Raw genomic sequence first — 7,979 nt, forward strand, 5'->3', positions numbered from 1 at the left:
CTTAAAGAAAGTTACCTGATTGATGTGGCCCATATTACTCCCAGTTCCTAGAATAACAGACGGAAGCTAGAAGTGTAGCGTCCCCTAGCATGGCAACTGTACTTCATTCCAGCTATCTGTCTTACACCACTCAACACATTTTGATGCAACATTTGTCTTGGCTGCCATGACAGTGATGAAGATTGACTAAGGACATGCTTATGTCTTCTTTTATCCAAAGACTGAAGCCACAAATACTGTTTCAATACACATCCTTTTGGGATACTGTTGGCAAGGATGTTACTTCTGGATGTATGACCACTGACAGTCAATAGTGCTTTTTAATTTCACTTGGGCCCAAAACCGACACAGAAATAGAAACCAGGTGCGCTTGCCTTCTGATGGACTCTGGAAGGAGATCAACCGTCAGCTTGTGAGTCTTGAGAATAAATCAATATGAATAATACAGGATAGAGATCTCTGACCTCGTTTAAAACCGTTTCATATATATTGTAGAGCTGATTTACTCAATCTTTTTCTTTGGTACAATACGTTTTTATCCTGCAAAACACAATAGTTATGCTTTTCAGATGTGAGGTAGTATTCTCTCAGAGTATTCATCAGGAAGTGCTGATCCAATTACAATGAAGCTACACCGCTCACTAGGGGTCTCTGCACTGTCCCTGCATCCCAATGGTGGATCCAGCTTCCTCCTGAAGCCGGGACAGTGAAGTCCTTGCTCATTTTCAGAAAACATCTCAAACCCTTCCCACAACCCCCCTTTGCCATTACGAACCAATACTACTTTTTGTCATTGTCTGCCTTCTAGCGCAGACTTTCCTCACAGCCATTTCATACCAGTGAATTGTGTGGTTGTCCCACCTGGCAATCTTAACTTGTATCCGGAAATTGTAACAGGCTATTGATGAATGTTTGCTGTATGACAAACATTTGAAATATAGGGTGGAAGCATCTACGGTGTTGTGTGAGGGGATGATGGAGGGGAGTTCAAACTGCCAATTTCGTATAAAAAAATATGTTTCTTTTTCTACTAACCATTATGTATTTTGGGGTAACCTTTACAGTTAACCTTGAATGATAGCCAAGATATAACAACACATGGCATAATTAAAATGTCAAGCCATGCCAAAATGACAGAGGCCATAATATGTTGCAGGAGTTTCAGCAATGGGAGTCATTTTACTTGATGATAAGGTTGTTGACGTTACGTGGGTAAGTTCAACAAGCTACAAATTACTACAAAGTGAAAGACTTTAAACAAAGAAAAGATACTTTTACAATACACTATTTATGTAAATGAAGTTACTTTGAAAAACTACTACCAAACCAGTTAGTGAAAATGTATTATGTATAAATCTGAAATTACTACAATTTGGTGTAAGTCTCTCTGTATAAGAGTGTCTGCAAAATTACTAAAATGTAAATATACACTGCAACTGTCTTTTAGTGATAATTTGGCAGTTCTGATGTGGAAAAAAGTATTACCGTCTTCACTCAAATCTGTATGCTGTACATACATTTTAATTGCATCAAATTACTAACAAAATGTATTTTAGTCACTAGTTGAACTACAGTACATATTTACAGTACATGGTACATGGCTCACTACTCTCTAACCCCAAAACTGTACAACAGTTCTCTCTGTTTGCAGACTTATGACATGGCTGACAGCAAGTTACGTAGCAGGCCCATGTAAGAATAAAGCTCACATTCTCTTAGCAAGTTCCCATGATGTGGTCAGGAGCTCTTACTTTGTTTTCCGACGGGAATATAGTAACCATTGAAAGGATCCAGATCGTATTTGTCAGGCAGCGTTTGGGGGAAACACAGGTGTGTTTCATCAGAAAGAGAGATGACCACCCTTCCTTTGCTAACATGTAGGCTCTGACATTATTCATTGTAGCATTTCTTTATTTTAACTTAATTCTAAAACATACACTTTACATTTTGTGTAAGAAAGTTACTTATTGACCGAGTTACACTTTCCACTAGTACAACTTCACAGCATTGTATGAAGATTTTCATGCACTGTTTATTATATTAGACTTAGTATCATAAAGCACCTCAATTTGCTAAGTACATTTACACATTTACAATTTCACTTTGAGTAATGGTGCTGCTAGTGATATAGGGACAGAAAACACACAGATGACACACATATATTCAGAAGTATACATACATTTGTAAACAATGGCTAGCAAGATAATGAGATTTGTGCAGTGAATATATGTTAAACATTCATTTACAGTTGATGTACTCATTTTCTGATATATCCATCTACTTGGAAGGAGATGGGCAGTGTTCTGAGGCAAAGTACAGTACAGCAGGTTAGTTAACTAACAACTGCATAGCACATAGGTACCCTAACTGTAGCCCATTACACTATTCTGATACATCTGATATATATACCAACACCCTTTTGTAGCTCCAGTATGTAAAAATGTGTGATGTATTCAACAACCTATATTTGCTCTTTTAATTTTAATTTTAATTTAAAAGGTCAGTGTGTCTCAAAAAACTTTGAGAATGATCTGTAATAACTTTTCAACCTGAAGGAAGTAAGGTTTAAATTGCATCTAGAAAGATCAGGCAATAGTTGTTTGCTGATAGTCTATCTCTCCCAGTCTGATTTACTGCCTGGTCCTGTCCCCTCTGCTCTCAAGAGTGGAAACAGAAGACACACGCGTGTTCCTTGGGATCTTATCTGTAAGAAATGGGGTCATAGGTTTTTGCAACTTAAACCATTTTAAAAAAAGAAACATATTTGTAGGAAGAAAGCAGAAACTGCTCTGTTTAAAGCTGCCCGCGTGCTTAGTTCCATTTGCGTATTGACTAACTCATCAAATCAGATTGCGCACTGTACCCACACCCCCTTAAAAAAAAATCTAAATAGGAACTGACTGTACACAACAAAATGAGGAAGAGATTTGCCGAAGAAGGAAACAGTTTACATAGACCCTCAAAAATGGTTAACATTTTGTTAGTAAATCTTGATTTAATTCTATGACAGCTTGGTGTATAAAATGCATTGGATTGAGTTGAAGAAATGCCAACATGGCTATTTCAGAGCTTCTTTCTTTCAACTGGGAACAGAATTAACAAAAAAAAGTATCTGCTAAAAACAGAAGTGTAATGTCTTCTGTTAAAGTCTCTCTATTTGCCGCCCAAATATTTGTGGGTGCAAATATTTAAGCGGCCGGGTCAGATGTGAACATATCTGCAATGTCCTTCCATTAATGATGTTGTCATTAAAATGTTGTCATTATAAATGCATGATACGGTTCAACAAGGAAGCAGAAATCCATACCGATATTAAATCCAATCATTTGTTTTTAACAATAGAGCCAAAACCTTAATTTACAAAATGCAGCAAACTTACCTTCGTGAAATGTTTGCACCTAAGGATAGCGATAAAAAAAAGTCTACGTCAAAGACCGCTGCCAAGGCACAGGTGCTTCATTTTACATTGTACAATGATTCAAGAATGCAGCTCTGGGAATACAACACCACACCATTTCCTTTAGTTTAGGAAACAAATGTGCATAAAAGCACACATATGCACCATACATCAGCTTTAGGAGCCATTCCTCGTGTGTCTTGCTGTAGCCTTATCATACCAAACAACATGTAAAAATCTGACCCAGATGGCCATGCTGTTCAACAGACACTGATTGAGCTGTAATGGAAGCCCCAGCCCACCCAGAGAAGACAAATAGAGGGAACCATATGTGGAAAGATGAATAAAGTAAACTGCTAAACATTTTTATTAGATACAATTTCACCAGCTTCGTGGATGGAGTGTAAGCTGACACTTCGAAAATAAACTTTGAGGCAAAAAATTATCCTGTAGTTTACTAAAGGGGAGCATAAGTGGGAATTACAGAACAGAATGTAAAATAGCTGTTGCTTTATTGCCATGTATTTACATTCTTCAGATTACATTACATTTATTTGATTAGTGCAGTATATGATAGGATTATAAGACTTAGCATATTAATACTAGATTCCATAAGCAAAATGTTAAAGATCTGACGGCATCTGGAAAGCTAATCAAATGGCTGTTTCAGATCTCCTATTAGAAGAAAACAGGGTAAAATCTTTCCAAACAAACTTTTAGTATACCCACTACACACTATAAATCCTAATGTTAATACTGAAAATAATTAGCAGACATAAATTTAGATCAACCGTGCATTCCTCTTTAGATAACCAGTTGGAGCAGTCATACATCACAGTCATAGTACATTTGGTCTCAACAAAGAAGTTATCAGTGGAAGATGTCGGAGCGGTCTAATTAAAGACACTGTCGAAAGAGATAGGATTTCAACTGTTCTCAGAATATGGGCAGCATTAGGGGTGGCTGGTTCTGTCAGTGGGGTACCGTGACAGGGGAAGAGCTTTGAGTGATTGTGTGGGAGCTGACCTTGCATAGGGGTGGGATGGCCAAGAGATCGGAGGAGTCAGAGCAGAGTACACGTACCGGTGTCCTTCTGACCATGACCATATAGCTATATAGGAACAATGGAAGCGTTCTAATTTAGACAGCACACATCACACACATCACACACAACTCCTCAAGTCATGAACCTATGTGCTGCATCTAATTTTATAAAGGCCTTATTCTTTTTGCACAAACCTGTTAAGTGCCCAGAAAGGCTTATGCCAAAGTTGCTGTAGAAATAACCCCCATGGTGGCCATTTCCAATATGGCCATTGAACACTTTATACAGTGTATAGGCAGTGCGGAAGATGTAATGACAAAACGATCATTGTTGAGGCATTTGGTGAGTCAGAAATACACTGATGCATTGTCAGACTCTCGTTGTTTCCACTGTGGTGTCATGACATTCTACTTTTGTATGGAAACCTGGTCACACTTAGGAATTGGAATTAAAACAGCAAAAGCAGCTAACTCTCTCTAGCTTCCTTCTATTATAGGAGGTTATAAAAAAGTCTTCCCCACAACGTTGTTTGTTTTCCAAGCACTCTACTGTCTTGACATAGAGCCACATGCATTTTGTGACTTATGTTTTGAACATTACACACAGATCCATCCAATCAGCACCTAGCGTTAGAGACCGTCCCCACGTGATGGATCGACTATCTCAGGAGCTTCCTCTGCTTGATATCACATTTGATAAACAAGAGAAAAATGCAATCCTAAACAACTGCTGGTACTTGGAGGTCTGTTTTATATATTAGCAACAGAATAACTGTACTACGAGCACTGAAACACCAAACTGATTTTTGATTAGTTTTCTATGTGAAGTCCAGTGTCGCCACTGGGCAGTGTCTGACAATGTATTCGATTTTTTTATACGGGAGCTGATTGATATCTTAAAATGGTACGTTATGATTTTAAAGTTTGTTTTAATATTAAATAATATTAAACAGCTACCGTGTATGTTGTTCAATCTTCGATATTCGAGATATTTCAGAAGTCATAGTACGCAACATTTGGAGAAACTTTGGAGGAATCATGTACTGAGCCCTGTAATTAGTAAAAAAATATATAAATCTTAACAGAGAAAGAAAAACAGAGATACAGTACAAATCATCCTCAAAACAAATTCTACACATCTACGAATTACACAAAATCTACACAAAAGCAAAACTCTGTCCAGAAAAAGAAACAGGCAAGCCTAGTTCACCCAGCCTGCAATTAAAAGTGATAAATGTTGTTGCCCTCATTGGATTAGAGCCCGGCTTTTCCATGTGAGTGGCTGTGTCTTTAACCACAAAACCATGGTCCTATAAGTTTGCCCTGTATCGGTATAGCATCTCAACATTAGATCATTTTGTTCATTAGATCATCACGCCAACTTTGAATATTAAGCATTGAAGCATTGTGTTAAACTGACTTAGGTTTCTTATTAGGTTTACCTCAACCACAAACAGCATCTACTAATTGTATGGCTTTTGCCACTGGCCATTTTAACAGCTTATTAGCCATTAATAGGCTTACTAGAATCTAACTTACTATTTGAACTTAACACAGGCAAAGCTATTTCATGGCACAAAAAAAAAATATTTCATTCATTTATGAATGACATTGATACAATAACAATCAATATAGGTGACGATAACTGACTTTTTCGTCAAGTGAAGACGAGAGAATCGTGGAAACCCCTAATCTTTTACTGCCCACGTTTTTTTTCCCTAGCCTATATTACTACAAAAATCATGCTCGCATGCATATTTCGAAAATCAACCAGAAATATTCACAATATAAGCAGTTTTATTTTAAGCTTACTATAACGTAGATACTGAATGTTGTAGCCAGCAAAGTTTTTGTCTATCCAGAACAAATCCTAATGCATAATTTGCTTTGACTGTGACGAGATTCAAACACGGGACCTATTGGGTGCAGGTCCGTGTTTCTAACCACTACACTATTAAAAAAACTGCAAAAAAACTGAAAGCAGATCTTCCCAACTCAGAGGAGATAAAGGGTTCTTCAGAGTTAAAATCGGACTTGATCGCATGCCTGTAGGTTAACCATGAACTAAGGTACAGTTGCATAAGAAGACTTCATGGAGATTTTCATAATCCAACTTGGTTGAAATAAAGAAAATGTACGCAATCTACAGAAAAGGCTTAGTCTGCTACATTCGTATCTATTTTGACTATACCACAAGTAACACACTTCTAACAGGAAATAAAAACACCCTGCACCAATTTGAGGATTGTCAGAGGTTGTTTTATAGCTGTGTTCAGAGCAGCCGGTTTCTGGGGTGTCTTAGAAGCATGGAGCTGTTGATGAGATGGCCGTCAGTGCACTTCTGACTCACCGGGGTGAGGGTGGGGGTGGGGGGGGGCTCCCAAGGGAACGGGGGCAGTGTATCATTCTGTCCATAGTATGGCAACTGTTTCCCCTTCCTTTCATGTGGTCAGGGGGGTTAACACCAAGAGGCCTGTGTACCTACAGAGAGTTCCCCTAAATTAGGAGGTCATTCATGCTAGCTCAATACGTTACAGAGAGGGAGAAATGTAGCCGAATTGGAAAGAATCCATTATATTAAACAGTAGATGGAATTGTAAAGTGCGAAAGGTAATCATGCCATGCAACAGACCACAGGAATGCAAATCACCCTCCACGCCAAGAGTTAAGTTAGCAGGTGGCCTCTTCATTCGTCGAATGTCAACACTCTTTTTCGATGGAGCGCGCAGACGGCAACATCTGGGCAGGCTGGTCACTGCTTTTAATTAAGTAAAATACAGTCACTCAATGTTCCGCCATGTGAGAAAGATTCTATGAAACAGGGAGGGTTAGGGAAGAGAAAGCATAACTGAGTATGCATCCTGTGTTCGGTGAAGGTCAATACAGTTGAGTAAATAAATATTAATCTTTAACCTAATCCCTTTGGTTCCCTACATTTCCCAGCGTACTGAACATCCCTGGGCAACTAAAGGTCGTCTCTGAAAGTGGCACGTATTCTCCCACTCTTCAGGAAGCCGTACTTGGACTGATTTGTTAGACCAAGGGTGAATGCAAGACCTATTCATCCCAGGTCCCTGCTCTTATTTCAGAAGTGAGTTGCTACTGTGGGATCATGCATAAGTTAGGGCAGTGCCTACTCCTGTGGACATAACCTCTGTTGATTTCCCCCTTTTGCTCACTTCACAGGTAGATGCTTTCAGCTTCCAGAACATTTGTGTGTGTATGTGTGCTGTGTCTGTGAGACAGAGAGAGACAGAGAGAGGTAAATTATTCACTCTATTGAATCCATATCGCAGAAATTCAGTGCTGCAATGTTCCTACTTAAGTGGAAACTGCATTGACTTTTTCAGTTAAATTTGAAATGACCTCTACCCACCCTGAATACACACAATATATTAAAGCAATTACTAGGGCTTTAATAGAGTGCTATTTACACACAAGGTCGAACTGAAAATGTACTTCTGGTTCATCCTAGCCATTTTGAAAGACCTGTACCAAACAGTAACACTCTCTAACTACAAAGCAGATGTACAAGTTC

Source organism: Esox lucius, chromosome 6 (genome assembly GCF_011004845.1).
Source record: "Esox lucius isolate fEsoLuc1 chromosome 6, fEsoLuc1.pri, whole genome shotgun sequence".
NCBI lineage: Eukaryota > Metazoa > Chordata > Actinopteri > Esociformes > Esocidae > Esox > Esox lucius.